Source organism: Rhinoderma darwinii (assembly GCF_050947455.1).
Source record: "Rhinoderma darwinii isolate aRhiDar2 chromosome 3 unlocalized genomic scaffold, aRhiDar2.hap1 SUPER_3_unloc_14, whole genome shotgun sequence".
In the NCBI taxonomy this organism is placed as follows: Eukaryota; Metazoa; Chordata; class Amphibia; order Anura; family Rhinodermatidae; genus Rhinoderma; species Rhinoderma darwinii.
In genome coordinates, this window is record NW_027461739.1 from 152,708 (window position 1) to 171,602 (window position 18,895).

Sequence of the window (18,895 nt, forward strand, 5' to 3'; positions counted from 1 at the left end):
AAAAAAAAACGTTTATTTGCAAAGTTATGAGCATTTATCTATATATACTAATGTAGCTCTAATAGCCAAATAGGAGATGACTCCTTTTTACTCTGGGCAGCTAATGTTTTCTGTATGACGCTGTCCAATCAGCATACAACTTCTCCCCCTTCCCTGTCCAGCAACACAGTGTGATCATATAGTACACTGCGTCCATTCCCGACTGTGGTTTCAACAGGTGATATCTTCGGTTCTGTCACAGCTAGAACTGTGATTTTGGTGTCATATGAGAGAGTAGAATCCAGTCTTTTAAATGCCACCAAACCTGCTTTTTTTAGGTGGCCCACAGCCCGAGATATGGCTGTTTGAATTGATCCTCCTTCACTGTAGCTTGAGTTTCACAATGTGTGTGAAGCAGCTTCATGCTGATAGGACAGCATCAGATGCTGAGAGTAAGCTCCACCTCAGGAGAATTGCTGCTGTTACCTCCCAGATGTCTAATAAAGGCTAAATTACATATTTAGAAAATGCTCATAATTTTGCAAATAATAAACATTTTTTTTACTACAAATCACCCTGTAGTTATCAGCAGCAAAGCACCAATTAGACTAGTTAGGAGTTAGGGACCTGATAAACTGGTAACAGAGTCCCTTTAAGAGCTCTTCAAAAGTTTTTCCCACAATGGATGTTAAGCTTACTGGTCTATAATTACTTTGTATTGAACTTACTACTTATAGAAAACTCAATGACATTCATGGGGTCTCTGTCACCAATGAAAAACCCGATAGATTTTTAATTGCCTATAAAGAATTTGATTCATCATATACTTTAGTTATGTAAACTTAAATAATAAACAAGTGAATAAACTAAAGCAACAAATAGCAAGGCACTGCTGAGATTTGAACTCAGGATCTCCTGTTTACTAGACAGGCGCTTTAACCAACTAAGCCACAGCACCAAAGCACTTTTCTTCTCACGGTGTCCTACCACACAGCTCAGTTCAGAGCAAAAGACTGATCTCATATCTTAGGCTAGCCCCTTAGGTGTAGTTGGCAGAAGTCTTAACAGGCAGGGTACATAAGTTGTGATGGCCGAGTGGTTAAGGCGTTGGATTTGAAATCCAATGGGGTCTCCCTGCACAGGTTCAAGTCCTGTTCACAACGTTCTATTTTAAGAAGAGAACTTCCAGAAACATATTAAAGTTTGTCACCTATAGAAAGAGTTATTTTAATTCCATCCTCTTTATCACTGATTAATTACATTAATAATAGTGGTTCCAGCTGTGCCCCTGGCTTACAACTCTGAAAAGCGAGCAATATTTAGAGTATAAATCACTATAACTACAGCATCCCATTTGTCCAGACTTTTATTTTCCTCTTGATAAAAACAAATCAGGTTGGTTGGACAACTTCTGTCCTTAGTAAATCTCTGCTTGCTGTCAATTATAATACTATTTTCTGTCACATACTCCTGTATATAGTCCCTTAAATGGACTCTGTCACCAGTTTATCAATTCCCAATTTCCTAACTAGCCTAATAGGCGCTATGATGCTGATAACTACAGTGTGATTTGTTGTTTTTTTAAAAAAAAAAACGTTTATTTGCAAAGTTATGAGCATTTATCTATATATACTAATGTAGCTCTAATAGCCAAATAGGAGATGACTCCTTTTTACTCTGGGCAGCTAATGTTTTCTGTATGACGCTGTCCAATCAGCATACAACTTCTCCCCCTTCCCTGTCCAGCAACACAGTGTGTTCATATAGTACACTGCGTCCATTCCCGACTGTGGTTTCAACAGGTGATATCTTCGGTTCTGTCACAGCTAGAACTGTGATTTTGGTGTCATATGAGAGAGTAGAATCCAGTCTTTTAAATGCCACCAAACCTGCTTTTTTTAGGTGGCCCACAGCCCGAGATATGGCTGTTTGAATTGATCCTCCTTCACTGTAGCTTGAGTTTCACAATGTGTGTGAAGCAGCTTCATGCTGATAGGACAGCATCAGATGCTGAGAGTCAGCTCCACCTCAGGAGAATTGCTGCTGTTACCTCCCAGATGTCTAATAAAGGCTAAATTACATATTTAGAAAATGCTCATAATTTTGCAAATAATAAACATTTTTTTTACTACAAATCACCCTGTAGTTATCAGCAGCAAAGCACCAATTAGACTAGTTAGGAGTTAGGGACCTGATAAACTGGTAACAGAGTCCCTTTAAGAGCTCTTCAAAAGTTTTTCCCACAATGGATGTTAAGCTTACTGGTCTATAATTACTTTGTATTGAACTTACTACTTATAGAAAACTCAATGACATTCATGGGGTCTCTGTCACCAATGAAAAACCCGATAGATTTTTAATTGCCTATAAAGAATTTGATTCATCATATACTTTAGTTATGTAAACTTAAATAATAAACAAGTGAATAAACTAAAGCAACAAATAGCAAGGCACTGCTGAGATTTGAACTCAGGATCTCCTGTTTACTAGACAGGCGCTTTAACCAACTAAGCCACAGCACCAAAGCACTTTTCTTCTCACGGTGTCCTACCACACAGCTCAGTTCAGAGCAAAAGACTGATCTCATATCTTAGGCTAGCCCCTTAGGTGTAGTTGGCAGAAGTCTTAACAGGCAGGGTACATAAGTTGTGATGGCCGAGTGGTTAAGGCGTTGGATTTGAAATCCAATGGGGTCTCCCTGCACAGGTTCAAGTCCTGTTCACAACGTTCTATTTTAAGAAGAGAACTTCCAGAAACATATTAAAGTTTGTCACCTATAGAAAGAGTTATTTTAATTCCATCCTCTTTATCACTGATTAATTACATTAATAATAGTGGTTCCAGCTGTGCCCCTGGCTTACAACTCTGAAAAGCGAGCAATATTTAGAGTATAAATCACTATAACTACAGCATCCCATTTGTCCAGACTTTTATTTTCCTCTTGATAAAAACAAATCAGGTTGGTTGGACAACTTCTGTCCTTAGTAAATCTCTGCTTGCTGTCAATTATAATACTATTTTCTGTCACATACTCCTGTATATAGTCCCTTAAATGGACTCTGTCACCAGTTTATCAATTCCCAATTTCCTAACTAGCCTAATAGGCGCTATGATGCTGATAACTACAGTGTGATTTGTTGTTTTTTTTAAAAAAAAAAACGTTTATTTGCAAAGTTATGAGCATTTATTTATATATACTAATGTAGCTCTAATAGCCAAATAGGAGATGACTCCTTTTTACTCTGGGCAGCTAATGTTTTCTGTATGACGCTGTCCAATCAGCATACAACTTCTCCCCCTTCCCTGTCCAGCAACACAGTGTGATCATATAGTACACTGCGTCCATTCCCGACTGTGGTTTCAACAGGTGATATCTTCGGTTCTGTCACAGCTAGAACTGTGATTTTGGTGTCATATGAGAGAGTAGAATCCAGTCTTTTAAATGCCACCAAACCTGCTTTTTTAGGTGGCCCACAGCCCGAGATATGGCTGTTTGAATTGATCCTCCTTCACTGTAGCTTGAGTTTCACAATGTGTGTGAAGCAGCTTCATGCTGATAGGACAGCATCAGATGCTGAGAGTCAGCTCCACCTCAGGAGAATTGCTGCTGTTACCTCCCAGATGTCTAATAAAGGCTAAATTACATATTTAGAAAATGCTCATAATTTTGCAAATAATAAACATTTTTTTTACTACAAATCACCCTGTAGTTATCAGCAGCAAAGCACCAATTAGACTAGTTAGGAGTTAGGGACCTGATAAACTGGTAACAGAGTCCCTTTAAGAGCTCTTCAAAAGTTTTTCCCACAATGGATGTTAAGCTTACTGGTCTATAATTACTTTGTATTGAACTTACTACTTATAGAAAACTCAATGACATTCATGGGGTCTCTGTCACCAATGAAAAACCCGATAGATTTTTAATTGCCTATAAAGAATTTGATTCATCATATACTTTAGTTATGTAAACTTAAATAATAAACAAGTGAATAAACTAAAGCAACAAATAGCAAGGCACTGCTGAGATTTGAACTCAGGATCTCCTGTTTACTAGACAGGCGCTTTAACCAACTAAGCCACAGCACCAAAACACTTTTCTTCTCACGGTGTCCTACCACACAGCTCAGTTCAGAGCAAAAGACTGATCTCATATCTTAGGCTAGCCCCTTAGGTGTAGTTGGCAGAAGTCTTAACAGGCAGGGTACATAAGTTGTGATGGCCGAGTGGTTAAGGCGTTGGATTTGAAATCCAATGGGGTCTCCCTGCACAGGTTCAAGTCCTGTTCACAACGTTCTATTTTAAGAAGAGAACTTCCAGAAACATATTAAAGTTTGTCACCTATAGAAAGAGTTATTTTAATTCCATCCTCTTTATCACTGATTAATTACATTAATAATAGTGGTTCCAGCTGTGCCCCTGGCTTACAACTCTGAAAAGCGAGCAATATTTAGAGTATAAATCACTATAACTACAGCATCCCATTTGTCCAGACTTTTATTTTCCTCTTGATAAAAACAAATCAGGTTGGTTGGACAACTTCTGTCCTTAGTAAATCTCTGCTTGCTGTCAATTATAATACTATTTTCTGTCACATACTCCTGTATATAGTCCCTTAAATGGACTCTGTCACCAGTTTATCAATTCCCAATTTCCTAACTAGCCTAATAGGCGCTATGATGCTGATAACTACAGTGTGATTTGTTTTTTGTTTTTTAAAAAAAACGTTTATTTGCAAAGTTATGAGCATTTATCTATATATACTAATGTAGCTCTAATAGCCAAATAGGAGATGACTCCTTTTTACTCTGGGCAGCTAATGTTTTCTGTATGACGCTGTCCAATCAGCATACAACTTCTCCCCCTTCCCTGTCCAGCAACACAGTGTGATCATATAGTACACTGCGTCCATTCCCGACTGTGGTTTCAACAGGTGATATCTTCGGTTCTGTCACAGCTAGAACTGTGATTTTGGTGTCATATGAGAGAGTAGAATCCAGTCTTTTAAATGCCACCAAACCTGCTTTTTTTAGGTGGCCCACAGCCCGAGATATGGCTGTTTGAATTGATCCTCCTTCACTGTAGCTTGAGTTTCACAATGTGTGTGAAGCAGCTTCATGCTGATAGGACAGCATCAGATGCTGAGAGTCAGCTCCACCTCAGGAGAATTGCTGCTGTTACCTCCCAGATGTCTAATAAAGGCTAAATTACATATTTAGAAAATGCTCATAATTTTGCAAATAATAAACATTTTTTTTACTACAAATCACCCTGTAGTTATCAGCAGCAAAGCACCAATTAGACTAGTTAGGAGTTAGGGACCTGATAAACTGGTAACAGAGTCCCTTTAAGAGCTCTTCAAAAGTTTTTCCCACAATGGATGTTAAGCTTACTGGTCTATAATTACTTTGTATTGAACTTACTACTTATAGAAAACTCAATGACATTCATGGGGTCTCTGTCACCAATGAAAAACCCGATAGATTTTTAATTGCCTATAAAGAATTTGATTCATCATATACTTTAGTTATGTAAACTTAAATAATAAACAAGTGAATAAACTAAAGCAACAAATAGCAAGGCACTGCTGAGATTTGAACTCAGGATCTCCTGTTTACTAGACAGGCGCTTTAACCAACTAAGCCACAGCACCAAAGCACTTTTCTTCTCACGGTGTCCTACCACACAGCTCAGTTCAGAGCAAAAGACTGATCTCATATCTTAGGCTAGCCCCTTAGGTGTAGTTGGCAGAAGTCTTAACAGGCAGGGTACATAAGTTGTGATGGCCGAGTGGTTAAGGCGTTGGATTTGAAATCCAATGGGGTCTCCCTGCACAGGTTCAAGTCCTGTTCACAACGTTCTATTTTAAGAAGAGAACTTCCAGAAACATATTAAAGTTTGTCACCTATAGAAAGAGTTATTTTAATTCCATCCTCTTTATCACTGATTAATTACATTAATAATAGTGGTTCCAGCTGTGCCCCTGGCTTACAACTCTGAAAAGCGAGCAATATTTAGAGTATAAATCACTATAACTACAGCATCCCATTTGTCCAGACTTTTATTTTCCTCTTGATAAAAACAAATCAGGTTGGTTGGACAACTTCTGTCCTTAGTAAATCTCTGCTTGCTGTCAATTATAATACTATTTTCTGTCACATACTCCTGTATATAGTCCCTTAAATGGACTCTGTCACCAGTTTATCAATTCCCAATTTCCTAACTAGCCTAATAGGCGCTATGATGCTGATAACTACAGTGTGATTTTTTTTTTTTTTTTTAAAAAAACGTTTATTTGCAAAGTTATGAGCATTTATCTATATATACTAATGTAGCTCTAATAGCCAAATAGGAGATGACTCCTTTTTACTCTGGGCAGCTAATGTTTTCTGTATGACGCTGTCCAATCAGCATACAACTTCTCCCCCTTCCCTGTCCAGCAACACAGTGTGATCATATAGTACACTGCGTCCATTCCCGACTGTGTTTTCAACAGGTGATATCTTCGGTTCTGTCACAGCTAGAACTGTGATTTTGGTGTCATATGAAAGAGTAGAATCCAGTCTTTCAAATGCCACCAAATCTGCTTTTTAGGTGGCCCACAGCCCGACATATGGCTGTTTGAATTGATCCTCCTTCCCTGTAGCTTGAGTTTCACAATGTGTGTGAAGCAACTTCATGCTGATAGGACAGCATCAGATGCTGAGAGTCAGCTCCACCTCAGGAGAATTGCTGCTGTTACCTCCCAGATGTCTAATAAAGGCTAAATTACATATTTAGAAAATGCTCATAATTTTGCAAATAATAAACATTTTTTTTACTACAAATCACCCTGTAGTTATCAGCAGCAAAGCACCAATTAGACTAGTTAGGAGTTAGGGACCTGATAAACTGGTAACAGAGTCCCTTTAAGAGCTCTTCAAAAGTTTTTCCCACAATGGATGTTAAGCTTACTGGTCTATAATTACTTTGTATTGAACTTACTACTTATAGAAAACTCAATGACATTCATGGGGTCTCTGTCACCAATGAAAAACCCGATAGATTTTTAATTGCCTATAAAGAATTTGATTCATCATATACTTTAGTTATGTAAACTTAAATAATAAACAAGTGAATAAACTAAAGCAACAAATAGCAAGGCACTGCTGAGATTTGAACTCAGGATCTCCTGTTTACTAGACAGGCGCTTTAACCAACTAAGCCACAGCACCAAAACACTTTTCTTCTCACGGTGTCCTACCACACAGCTCAGCTCAGAGCAAAAGACTGATCTCATATCTTAGGCTAGCCCCTTAGGTGTAGTTGGCAGAAGTCTTAACAGGCAGAGTACATAAGTTGTGATGGCCGAGTGGTTAAGGCGTTGGATTTGAAATCCAATGGGGTCTCCCTGCACAGGTTCAAGTCCTGTTCACAACGTTCTATTTTAAGAAGAGAACTTCCATAAACATATTAAAGTTTGTCACCTATAGAAAGAGTTATTTTAATTCCATCCTCTTTATCACTGATTAATTACATTAATAATAGTGGTTCCAGCTGTGCCCCTGGCTTACAACTCTGAAAAGCGAGCAATATTTAGAGTATAAATCACTATAACTACAGCATCCCATTTGTCCAGACTTTTATTTTCCTCTTGATAAAAACAAATCAGGTTGGTTGGACAACTTCTGTCCTTAGTAAATCTCTGCTTGCTGTCAATTATAATACTATTTTCTGTCACATACTCCTGTATATAGTCCCTTAAATGGACTCTGTCACCAGTTTATCAATTCCCAATTTCCTAACTAGCCTAATAGGCGCTATGATGCTGATAACTACAGTGTGATTTTTTTTTTTTTTAAAAAAAAACGTTTATTTGCAAAGTTATGAGCATTTATCTATATATGCTAATGTAGCTCTAATAGCCAAATAGGAGATGACTCCTTTTTACTCTGGGCAGCTAATGTTTTCTGTATGACGCTGTCCAATCAGCATACAACTTCTCCCCTTTCCCTGTCCAGCAACACAGTGTGATCATATAGTACACTGCGTCCATTCCCGACTGTGTTTTCAACAGGTGATATCTTCGGTTCTGTCACAGCTAGAACTGTGATTTTGGTGTCATATGAAAGAGTAGAATCCAGTCTTTCAAATGCCACCAAATCTGCTTTTTTAGGTGACCCACAGCCCGAGATATGGCTGTTTGAATTGATCCTCCTTCCCTGTAGCTTGAGTTTCACAATGTGTGTGAAGCAGCTTCATGCTGATAGGACAGCATCAGATGCTGAGAGTCAGCTCCACCTCAGGAGAATTGCTGCTGTTACCTCCCAGATGTCTAATAAAGGCTAAATTACATATTTAGAAAATTCTCATAATTTTGCAAATAATAAATTTTTTTTTACTACAAATCACCCTGTAGTTATCAGCAGCAAAGCACCAATTAGACTAGTTAGGAGTTAGGGACCTGATAAACTGGTAACAGAGTCCCTTTAAGAGCTCTTCAAAAGTTTTTCCCACAATGGATGTTAAGCTTACTGGTCTATAATTACTTTGTATTGAACTTACTACTTATAGAAAACTCAATGACATTCATGGGGTCTCTGTCACCAATGAAAAACCCGATAGATTTTTAATTGCCTATAAAGAATTTGATTCATCATATACTTTAGTTATGTAAACTTAAATAATAAACAAGTGAATAAACTAAAGCAACAAATAGCAAGGCACTGCTGAGATTTGAACTCAGGATCTCCTGTTTACTAGACAGGCGCTTTAACCAACTAAGCCACAGCACCAAAGCACTTTTCTTCTCACGGTGTCCTACCACACAGCTCAGTTCAGAGCAAAAGACTGATCTCATATCTTAGGCTAGCCCCTTAGGTGTAGTTGGCAGAAGTCTTAACAGTCAGGGTACATAAGTTGTGATGGCCGAGTGGTTAAGGCGTTGGATTTGAAATCCAATGGGGTCTCCATGCACAGGTTCAAGTTCTGTTCACAACGTTCTATTTTAAGAAGAGAACTTCCAGAAACATATTAAAGTTTGTCACCTATAGAAAGAGTTATTTTAATTCCATCCTCTTTATCACTGATTAATTACATTAATAATAGTGGTTCCAGCTGTGCCCCTGGCTTACAACTCTGAAAAGCGAGCAATATTTAGAGTATAAATCACTATAACTACAGCATCCCATTTGTCCAGACTTTTATTTTCCTCTTGATAAAAACAAATCAGGTTGGTTGGACAACTTCTGTCCTTAGTAAATCTCTGCTTGCTGTCAATTATAATACTATTTTCTGTCACATACTCCTGTATATAGTCCCTTAAATGGACTCTGTCACCAGTTTATCAATTCCCAATTTCCTAACTAGCCTAATAGGCGCTATGATGCTGATAACTACAGTGTGATTTTTTTTATTTTTTTAAAAAACGTTTATTTGCAAAGTTATGAGCATTTATCTATATATGCTAATGTAGCTCTAATAGCCAAATAGGAGATGACTCCTTTTTACTCTGGGCAGCTAATGTTTTCTGTATGACGCTGTCCAATCAGCATACAACTTCTCCCCCTTCCCTGTCCAGCAACACAGTGTGATCATATAGTACACTGCGTCCATTCCCGACTGTGGTTTCAACAGGTGATATCTTCGGTTCTGTCACAGCTAGAACTGTGATTTTGGTGTCATATGAGAGAGTAGAATCCAGTCTTTCAAATGCCACCAAATCTGCTTTTTTTAGGTGGCCCACAGCCCGAGATATGGCTGTTTGAATTGATCCTCCTTCCCTGTAGCTTGAGTTTCACAATGTGTGTGAAGCAACTTCATGCTGATAGGACAGCATCAGATGCTGAGAGTCAGCTCCACCTCAGGAGAATTGCTGCTGTTACCTCCCAGATGTCTAATAAAGGCTAAATTACATATTTAGAAAATTCTCATAATTTTGCAAATAATAAAATTTTTTTTTACTACAAATCACCCTGTAGTTATCAGCAGCAAAGCACCAATTAGACTAGTTAGGAGTTAGGGACCTGATAAACTGGTAACAGAGTCCCTTTAAGAGCTCTTCAAAAGTTTTTCCCACAATGGATGTTAAGCTTACTGGTCTATAATTACTTTGTATTGAACTTACTACTTATAGAAAACTCAATGACATTCATGGGGTCTCTGTCACCAATGAAAAACCCGATAGATTTTTAATTGCCTATAAAGAATTTGATTCATCATATACTTTAGTTATGTAAACTTAAATAATAAACAAGTGAATAAACTAAAGCAACAAATAGCAAGGCACTGCTGAGATTTGAACTCAGGATCTCCTGTTTACTAGACAGGCGCTTTAACCAACTAAGCCACAGCACCAAAGCACTTTTCTTCTCACGGTGTCCTACCACACAGCTTAGTTCAGAGCAAAAGACTGATCTCATATCTTAGGCTAGCCCCTTAGGTGTAGTTGGCAGAAGTCTTAACAGGCAGGGTACATAAGTTGTGATGGCCGAGTGGTTAAGGCGTTGGATTTGAAATCCAATGGGGTCTCCCTGCACAGGTTCAAGTCCTGTTCACAACGTTCTATTTTAAGAAGAGAACTTCCAGAAACTTATTAAAGTTTGTCACCTATAGAAAGAGTTATTTTAATTCCATCCTCTTTATCACTGATTAATTACATTAATAATAGTGGTTCCAGCTGTGCCCCTGGCTTACAACTCTGAAAAGCGAGCAATATTTAGAGTATAAATCACTATAACTACAGCATCCCATTTGTCCAGACTTTTATTTTCCTCTTGATAAAAACAAATCAGGTTGGTTGGACAACTTCTGTCCTTAGTAAATCTCTGCTTGCTGTCAATTATAATACTATTTTCTGTCACATACTCCTGTATATAGTCCCTTAAATGGACTCTGTCACCAGTTTATCAATTCCCAATTTCCTAACTAGCCTAATAGGCGCTATGATGCTGATAACTACAGTGTGATTTGTTGTTTTTTTTTAAAAAAAACGTTTATTTGCAAAGTTATGAGCATTTATCTATATATACTAATGTAGCTCTAATAGCCAAATAGGAGATGACTCCTTTTTACTCTGGGCAGCTAATGTTTTCTGTATGACGCTGTCCAATCAGCATACAACTTCTCCCCCTTCCCTGTCCAGCAACACAGTGTGATCATATAGTAAACTGCGTCCATTCCCGACTGTGTTTTCAACAGGTGATATCTTCGGTTCTGTCACAGCTAGAACTGTGATTTTGGTGTCATATGAAAGAGTAGAATCCAGTCTTTCAAATGCCACAAAATCTGCTGTTTTAGGTGGCCCACAGCCCGAGATATGGCTGTTTGAATTGATCCTCCTTCCCTGTAGCTTGAGTTTCACAATGTGTGTGAAGCAACTTCATGCTGATAGGACAGCATCAGATGCTGAGAGTCAGCTCCACCTCAGGAGAATTGCTGCTGTTACCTCCCAGATGTCTAATAAAGGCTAAATTACATATTTAGAAAATGCTCATAATTTTGCAAATAATAAACATTTTTTTTTACTACAAATCACCCTGTAGTTATCAGCAGCAAAGCACCAATTAGACTAGTTAGGAGTTAGGGACCTGATAAACTGGTAACAGAGTCCCTTTAAGAGCTCTTCAAAAGTTTTTCCCACAATGGATGTTAAGCTTACTGGTCTATAATTACTTTGTATTGAACTTACTACTTATGGAAAACTCAATGACATTCATGGGGTCTCTGTCACCAATGAAAAACCCGATAGATTTTTAATTGCCTATAAAGAATTTGATTCATCATATACTTTAGTTATGTAAACTTAAATAATAAACAAGTGAATAAACTAAAGCAACAAATAGCAAGGCACTGCTGAGATTTGAACTCAGGATCTCCTGTTTACTAGACAGGCGCTTTAACCAACTAAGCCACAGCACCAAAGTACTTTTCTTCTCACGGTGTCCTACCACACAGCTCAGTTCAGAGCAAAAGACTGATCTCATATCTTAGGCTAGCCCCTTAGGTGTAGTTGGCAGAAGTCTTAACAGGCAGGGTACATAAGTTGTGATGGCCGAGTGGTTAAGGCGTTGGATTTGAAATCCAATGGGGTCTCCCTGCACAGGTTCAAGTCGTGTTCACAACGTTCTATTTTAAGAAGAGAACTTCCAGAAACATATTAAAGTTTGTCACCTATAGAAAGAGTTATTTTAATTCCATCCTCTTTATCACTGATTAATTACATTAATAATAGTGGTTCCAGCTGTGCCCCTGGCTTACAACTCTGAAAAGTGAGCAATATTTAGAGTATAAATCACTATAACTACAGCATCCCATTTGTCCAGACTTTTATTTTCCTCTTGATAAAAACAAATCAGGTTGGTTGGACAACTTCTGTCCTTAGTAAATCTCTGCTTGCTGTCAATTATAATACTATTTTCTGTCACATACTCCTGTATATAGTCCCTTAAATGGACTCTGTCACCAGTTTATCAATTCCCAATTTCCTAACTAGCCTAATAGGCGCTATGATGCTGATAACTACAGTGTGATTTGTTGTTTTTTTTTTAAAAAAACGTTTATTTGCAAAGTTATGAGCATTTATCTATATATACTAATGTAGCTCTAATAGCCAAATAGGAGATGACTCCTTTTTACTCTGGGCAGCTAATGTTTTCTGTATGACGCTGTCCAATCAGCATACAACTTCTCCCCCTTCCCTGTCCAGCAACACAGTGTGATCATATAGTAAACTGCGTCCATTCCCGACTGTGTTTTCAACAGGTGATATCTTCGGTTCTGTCACAGCTAGAACTGTGATTTTGGTGTCATATGAAAGAGTAGAATCAAGTCTTTCAAATGCCACAAAATCTGCTGTTTTAGGTGGCCCACAGCCCGAGATATGGCTGTTTGAATTGATCCTCCTTCCCTGTAGCTTGAGTTTCACAATGTGTGTGAAGCAACTTCATGCTGATAGGACAGCATCAGATGCTGAGAGTCAGCTCCACCTCAGGAGAATTGCTGCTGTTACCTCCCAGATGTCTAATAAAGGCTAAATTACATATTTAGAAAATTCTCATAATTTTGCAAATAATAAAATTTTTTTTTACTACAAATCACCCTGTAGTTATCAGCAGCAAAGCACCAATTAGACTAGTTAGGAGTTAGGAACCTGATAAACTGGTAACAGAGTCCCTTTAAGAGCTCTTCAAAAGTTTTTCCCACAATGGATGTTAAGCTTACTGGTCTATAATTACTTTGTATTGAACTTACTACTTATAGAAAACTTAATGACATTCATGGGGTCTCTGTCACCAATGAAAAACCCGATAGATTTTTAATTGCCTATAAAGAATTTGATTCATCATATACTTTAGTTATGTAAACTTAAATAATAAACAAGTGAATAAACTAAAGCAACAAATAGCAAGGCACTGCTGAGATTTGAACTCAGGATCTCCTGTTTACTAGACAGGCGCTTTAACCAACTAAGCCACAGCACCAAAGCACATTTCTTCTCACGGTGTCCTACCACACAGCTCAGTTCAGAGCAAAAGACTGATCTCATATCTTAGGCTAGCCCCTTAGGTGTAGTTGGCAGAAGTCTTAACAGGCAGGGTACATAAGTTGTGATGGCCGAGTGGTTAAGGCGTTGGATTTGAAATCCAATGGGGTCTCCCTGCACAGGTTCAAGTCCTGTTCACAACGTTCTATTTTAAGAAGAGAACTTCCAGAAACATATTAAAGTTTGTCACCTATAGAAAGAGTTATTTTAATTCCATCCTCTTTATCACTGATTAATTACATTAATAATAGTGGTTCCAGCTGTGCCCCTGGCTTACAACTCTGAAAAGCGAGCAATATTTAGAGTATAAATCACTATAACTACAGCATCCCATTTGTCCAGACTTTTATTTTCCTCTTGATAAAAACAAATCAGGTTGGTTGGACAACTTCTGTCCTTAGTAAATCTCTGCTTGCTGTCAATTATAATACTATTTTCTGTCACATACTCCTGTATATAGTCCCTTAAATGGACTCTGTCACCAGTTTATCAATTCCCAATTTCCTAACTAGCCTAATAGGCGCTATGATGCTGATAACTACAGTGTGATTTGTTGTTTTTTTTTAAAAAAAACGTTTATTTGCAAAGTTATGAGCATTTATCTATATATACTAATGTAGCTCTAATAGCCAAATAGGAGATGACTCCTTTTTACTCTGGGCAGCTAATGTTTTCTGTATGACGCTGTCCAATCAGCATACAACTTCTCCCCCTTCCCTGTCCAGCAACACAGTGTGATCATATAGTAAACTGCGTCCATTCCCGACTGTGTTTTCAACAGGTGATATCTTCGGTTCTGTCACAGCTAGAACTGTGATTTTGGTGTCATATGAAAGAGTAGAATCCAGTCTTTCAAATGCCACCAAATCTGCTTTTTTTAGGTGGCCCACAGCCCGAGATATGGCTGTTTGAATTGATCCTCCTTCCCTGTAGCTTGAGTTTCACAATGTGTGTGAAGCAACTTCATGCTGATAGGACAGCATCAGATACTGAGAGTCAGCTCCACCTCAGGAGAATTGCTGCTGTTACCTCCCAGATGTCTAATAAAGGCTAAATTACATATTTAGAAAATGCTCATAATTTTGCAAATAATAAACATTTTTTTTACTACAAATCACCCTGTAGTTATCAGCAGCAAAGCACCAATTAGACTAGTTAGGAGTTAGGGACCTGATAAACTGGTAACAGAGTCCCTTTAAGAGCTCTTCAAAAGTTTTTCCCACAATGGATGTTAAGCTTACTGGTCTATAATTACTTTGTATTGAACTTACTACTTATAGAAAACTCAATGACATTCATGGGGTCTCTGTCACCAATGAAAAACCCGATAGATTTTTAATTGCCTATAAAGAATTTGATTCATCATATACTTTAGTTATGTAAACTTAAATAATAAACAAGTGAATAAACTAAAGCAACAAATAGCAAGGCACTGCTGAGATTTGAACTCAGGATCTCCTGTTTACTAGACAGGCGCTTTAACCAACTAAGCCACAGCACCAAAGCACTTTTCTTCTCACGGTGTCCTACCACACAGCTTAGTTCAGAGCAAAAGACTGATCTCATATCTTAGGCTAGCCCCTTAGGTGTAGTTGGCAGAAGTCTTAACAGGCAGGGTACATAAGTTGTGATGGCCGAGTGGTTAAGGCGTTGGATTTGAAATCCAATGGGGTCTCCCTGCACAGGTTCAAGTCCTGTTCACAACGTTCTATTTTAAGAAGAGAACTTCCAGAAACATATTAAAGTTTGTCACCTATAGAAAGAGTTATTTTAATTCCATCCTCTTTATCACTGATTAATTACATTAATAATAGTGGTTCCAGCTGTGCCCCTGGCTTACAACTCTGAAAAGCGAGCAATATTTAGAGTATAAATCACTATAACTACAGCATCCCATTTGTCCAGACTTTTATTTTCCTCTTGATAAAAACAAATCAGGTTGGTTGGACAACTTCTGTCCTTAGTAAATCTCTGCTTGCTGTCAATTATAATACTATTTTCTGTCACATACTCCTGTATATAGTCCCTTAAATGGACTCTGTCACCAGTTTATCAATTCCCAATTTCCTAACTAGCCTAATAGGCGCTATGATGCTGATAACTACAGTGTGATTTGTTGTTTTTTTTAAAAAAAAACGTTTATTTGCAAAGTTATGAGCATTTATCTATATATACTAATGTAGCTCTAATAGCCAAATAGGAGATGACTCCTTTTTACTCTGGGCAGCTAATGTTTTCTGTATGACGCTGTCCAATCAGCATACAACTTCTCCCCCTTCCCTGTCCAGCAACACAGTGTGATCATATAGTAAACTGCGTCCATTCCCGACTGTGTTTTCAACAGGTGATATCTTCGGTTCTGTCACAGCTAGAACTGTGATTTTGGTGTCATATGAAAGAGTAGAATCCAGTCTTTCAAATGCCACAAAATCTGCTGTTTTAGGTGGCCCACAGCCCGAGATATGGCTGTTTGAATTGATCCTCCTTCCCTGTAGCTTGAGTTTCACAATGTGTGTGAAGCAACTTCATGCTGATAGGACAGCATCAGATGCTGAGAGTCAGCTCCACCTCAGGAGAATTGCTGCTGTTACCTCCCAGATGTCTAATAAAGGCTAAATTACATATTTAGAAAATTCTCATAATTTTGCAAATAATAAAAAATTTTTTTACTACAAATCACACTGTAGTTATCAGCAGCAAAGCACCAATTAGACTAGTTAGGAGTTAGGGACCTGATAAACTGGTAACAGAGTCCCTTTAAGAGCTCTTCAAAAGTTTTTCCCACAATGGATGTTAAGCTTACTGGTCTATAATTACTTTGTATTGAACTTACTACTTATAGAAAACTCAATGACATTCATGGGGTCTCTGTCACCAATGAAAAACCCGATAGATTTTTAATTGCCTATAAAGAATTTGATTCATCATATACTTTAGTTATGTAAACTTAAATAATAAACAAGTGAATAAACTAAAGCAACAAATAGCAAGGCACTGCTGAGATTTGAACTCAGGATCTCCTGTTTACTAGACAGGCGCTTTAACCAACTAAGCCACAGCACCAAAGCACTTTTCTTCTCACGGTGTCCTACCACACAGCTCAGTTCAGAGCAAAAGACTGATCTCATATCTTAGGCTAGCCCCTTAGGTGTAGTTGGCAGAAGTCTTAACAGGCAGGGTACATATGTTGTGATGGCCGAGTGGTTAAGGCGTTGGATTTGAAATCCAATGGGGTCTCCCTGCACAGGTTCAAGTCGTGTTCACAGCGTTCTATTTTAAGAAGAGAACTTCCAGAAACATATTAAAGTTTGTCACCTATAGAAAGAGTTATTTTAATTCCATCCTCTTTATCACTGATTAATTACATTAATAATAGTGGTTCCAGCTGTGCCCCTGGCTTACAACTCTGAAAAGTGAGCAATATTTAGAGTATAAATCACTATAACTACAGCATCCCATTTGTCCAGACTTTTATTTTCCTCTTGATAAAAACAAATCAGGTTGGTTGGACAACTTCTGTCCTTAGTAAATCTCTGCTTGCTGTCAATTATAATACTATTTTCTGTCACATACTCCTGTATATAGTCCCTTAAATGGACTCTGTCACCAGTTTATCAATTCCCAATTTCCTAACTAGCCTAATAGGCGCTATGATGCTGATAACTACAGTGTGATTTGTTGTTTTTTTTAAAAAAAAACGTTTATTTGCAAAGTTATGAGCATTTATCTATATATACTAATGTAGCTCTAATAGCCAAATAGGAGATGACTCCTTTTTACTCTGGGCAGCTAATGTTTTCTGTATGACGCTGTCCAATCAGCATACAACTTCTCCCCCTTCCCTGTCCAGCAACACAGTGTGATCATATAGTAAACTGCGTCCATTCCCGACTGTGTTTTCAACAGGTGATATCTTCGGTTCTGTCACAGCTAGAACTGTGATTTTGGTGTCATATGAAAGAGTAGAATCCAGTCTTTCAAATGCCACAAAATCTGCTGTTTTAGGTGGCCCACAGCCCGAGATATGGCTGTTTGAATTGATCCTCCTTCCCTGTAGCTTGAGTTTCACAATGTGTGTGAAGCAACTTCATGCTGATAGGACAGCATCAGATGCTGAGAGTCAGCTCCACCTCAGGAGAATTGCTGCTGTTACCTCCCAGATGTCTAATAAAGGCTAAATTACATATTTAGAAAATTCTCATAATTTTGCAAATAATAAAAATTTTTTTTACTACAAATCACACTGTAGTTATCAGCAGCAAAGCACCAATTAGACTAGTTAGGAGTTAGGGACCTGATAAACTGGTAACAGAGTCCCTTTAAGAGCTCTTCAAAAGTTTTTCCCACAATGGATGTTAAGCTTACTGGTCTATAATTACTTTGTATTGAACTTACTACTTATAGAAAACTCAATGACATTCATGGGGTCTCTGTCACCAATGAAAAACCCGATAGATTTTTAATTGCCTATAAAGAATTTGATTCATCATATACTTTAGTTATGTAAACTTAAATAATAAACAAGTGAATAAACTAAAGCAACAAATAGCAAGGCACTGCTGAGATTTGAACTCAGGATCTCCTGTTTACTAGACAGGCGCTTTAACCAACTAAGCCACAGCACCAAAGCACTTTTCTTCTCACGGTGTCCTACCACACAGCTCAGTTCAGAGCAAAAGACTGATCTCATATCTTAGGCTAGCCCCTTAGGTGTAGTTGGCAGAAGTCTTAACAGGCAGGGTACATAAGTTGTGATGGCCGAGTGGTTAAGGTGTTGGATTTGAAATCCAATGGGGTCTCCCTGCACAGGTTCAAGTCCTGTTCACAACGTTCTATTTTAAGAAGAGAACTTCCAGAAACATATTAAAGTTTGTCACCTATAGAAAGAGTTATTTTAATTCCATCCTCTTTATCACTGATTAATTACATTAATAATAGTGGTTCCAGCTGTGCCCCTGGCTTACAACTCTGAAAAGCGAGCAATATTTAGAGTATAAATCACTATAACTACAGCATCCCATTTGTCCAGACTTTTATTTTCCTCTTGATAAAAACAAATCAGGTTGGTTGGACAACTTCTGTCCTTAGTAAATCTCTGCTTGCTGTCAATTATAATACTATTTTCTGTCACATACTCCTGTATATAGTCCCTTAAATGGACTCTGTCACCAGTTTATCAATTCCCAATTTCCTAACTAGCCTAATAGGCGCTATGATGCTGATAACTACAGTGTGATTTGTTGTTTTTTTTTAAAAAAAACGTTTATTTGCAAAGTTATGAGCATTTATCTATATATACTAATGTAGCTCTAATAGCCAAATAGGAGATGACTCCTTTTTACTCTGGGCAGCTAATGTTTTCTGTATGACGCTGTCCAATCAGCATACAACTTCTCC

General features: G+C 37.9%; 21 non-coding genes across 21 annotated transcripts; 9 read left to right on the forward strand and 12 right to left on the reverse strand.

Moving 5' to 3' along the window:
• Positions 1–863: 863 nt before the first annotated feature.
• TRNAT-AGU (transfer RNA threonine (anticodon AGU)) lies at positions 864–937 on the reverse strand. Its single transcript has one exon. It is a non-coding gene; the product is annotated as a tRNA-Thr (tRNA).
• A 123-nt stretch (positions 938–1,060) lies between these two features.
• Positions 1,061–1,142, forward strand: TRNAS-UGA (transfer RNA serine (anticodon UGA)). The gene has a single exon. It is a non-coding gene; the product is annotated as a tRNA-Ser (tRNA).
• Positions 1,143–2,427: 1,285 nt separating this feature from the next.
• Positions 2,428–2,501, reverse strand: TRNAT-AGU (transfer RNA threonine (anticodon AGU)). Its single transcript has one exon. It is a non-coding gene; the product is annotated as a tRNA-Thr (tRNA).
• Positions 2,502–2,624: 123 nt separating this feature from the next.
• On the forward strand, positions 2,625–2,706 carry TRNAS-UGA (transfer RNA serine (anticodon UGA)). The gene has a single exon. It is a non-coding gene; the product is annotated as a tRNA-Ser (tRNA).
• Positions 2,707–3,991: 1,285 nt separating this feature from the next.
• TRNAT-AGU (transfer RNA threonine (anticodon AGU)) lies at positions 3,992–4,065 on the reverse strand. Its single transcript has one exon. It is a non-coding gene; the product is annotated as a tRNA-Thr (tRNA).
• A 123-nt stretch (positions 4,066–4,188) lies between these two features.
• TRNAS-UGA (transfer RNA serine (anticodon UGA)) lies at positions 4,189–4,270 on the forward strand. The gene has a single exon. It is a non-coding gene; the product is annotated as a tRNA-Ser (tRNA).
• Positions 4,271–5,555: 1,285 nt separating this feature from the next.
• Positions 5,556–5,629, reverse strand: TRNAT-AGU (transfer RNA threonine (anticodon AGU)). Its single transcript has one exon. It is a non-coding gene; the product is annotated as a tRNA-Thr (tRNA).
• Positions 5,630–5,752: 123 nt separating this feature from the next.
• On the forward strand, positions 5,753–5,834 carry TRNAS-UGA (transfer RNA serine (anticodon UGA)). Its single transcript has one exon. It is a non-coding gene; the product is annotated as a tRNA-Ser (tRNA).
• A 1,282-nt stretch (positions 5,835–7,116) lies between these two features.
• On the reverse strand, positions 7,117–7,190 carry TRNAT-AGU (transfer RNA threonine (anticodon AGU)). The gene has a single exon. It is a non-coding gene; the product is annotated as a tRNA-Thr (tRNA).
• A 123-nt stretch (positions 7,191–7,313) lies between these two features.
• TRNAS-UGA (transfer RNA serine (anticodon UGA)) lies at positions 7,314–7,395 on the forward strand. Its single transcript has one exon. It is a non-coding gene; the product is annotated as a tRNA-Ser (tRNA).
• Positions 7,396–8,676: 1,281 nt separating this feature from the next.
• Positions 8,677–8,750, reverse strand: TRNAT-AGU (transfer RNA threonine (anticodon AGU)). Its single transcript has one exon. It is a non-coding gene; the product is annotated as a tRNA-Thr (tRNA).
• Positions 8,751–10,237: 1,487 nt separating this feature from the next.
• Positions 10,238–10,311, reverse strand: TRNAT-AGU (transfer RNA threonine (anticodon AGU)). Its single transcript has one exon. It is a non-coding gene; the product is annotated as a tRNA-Thr (tRNA).
• A 123-nt stretch (positions 10,312–10,434) lies between these two features.
• Positions 10,435–10,516, forward strand: TRNAS-UGA (transfer RNA serine (anticodon UGA)). The gene has a single exon. It is a non-coding gene; the product is annotated as a tRNA-Ser (tRNA).
• A 1,284-nt stretch (positions 10,517–11,800) lies between these two features.
• Positions 11,801–11,874, reverse strand: TRNAT-AGU (transfer RNA threonine (anticodon AGU)). Its single transcript has one exon. It is a non-coding gene; the product is annotated as a tRNA-Thr (tRNA).
• A 1,488-nt stretch (positions 11,875–13,362) lies between these two features.
• On the reverse strand, positions 13,363–13,436 carry TRNAT-AGU (transfer RNA threonine (anticodon AGU)). Its single transcript has one exon. It is a non-coding gene; the product is annotated as a tRNA-Thr (tRNA).
• A 123-nt stretch (positions 13,437–13,559) lies between these two features.
• Positions 13,560–13,641, forward strand: TRNAS-UGA (transfer RNA serine (anticodon UGA)). Its single transcript has one exon. It is a non-coding gene; the product is annotated as a tRNA-Ser (tRNA).
• Positions 13,642–14,925: 1,284 nt separating this feature from the next.
• Positions 14,926–14,999, reverse strand: TRNAT-AGU (transfer RNA threonine (anticodon AGU)). Its single transcript has one exon. It is a non-coding gene; the product is annotated as a tRNA-Thr (tRNA).
• A 123-nt stretch (positions 15,000–15,122) lies between these two features.
• Positions 15,123–15,204, forward strand: TRNAS-UGA (transfer RNA serine (anticodon UGA)). The gene has a single exon. It is a non-coding gene; the product is annotated as a tRNA-Ser (tRNA).
• Positions 15,205–16,487: 1,283 nt separating this feature from the next.
• TRNAT-AGU (transfer RNA threonine (anticodon AGU)) lies at positions 16,488–16,561 on the reverse strand. Its single transcript has one exon. It is a non-coding gene; the product is annotated as a tRNA-Thr (tRNA).
• Positions 16,562–18,049: 1,488 nt separating this feature from the next.
• Positions 18,050–18,123, reverse strand: TRNAT-AGU (transfer RNA threonine (anticodon AGU)). Its single transcript has one exon. It is a non-coding gene; the product is annotated as a tRNA-Thr (tRNA).
• A 123-nt stretch (positions 18,124–18,246) lies between these two features.
• On the forward strand, positions 18,247–18,328 carry TRNAS-UGA (transfer RNA serine (anticodon UGA)). The gene has a single exon. It is a non-coding gene; the product is annotated as a tRNA-Ser (tRNA).
• Positions 18,329–18,895: the final 567 nt, after the last annotated feature.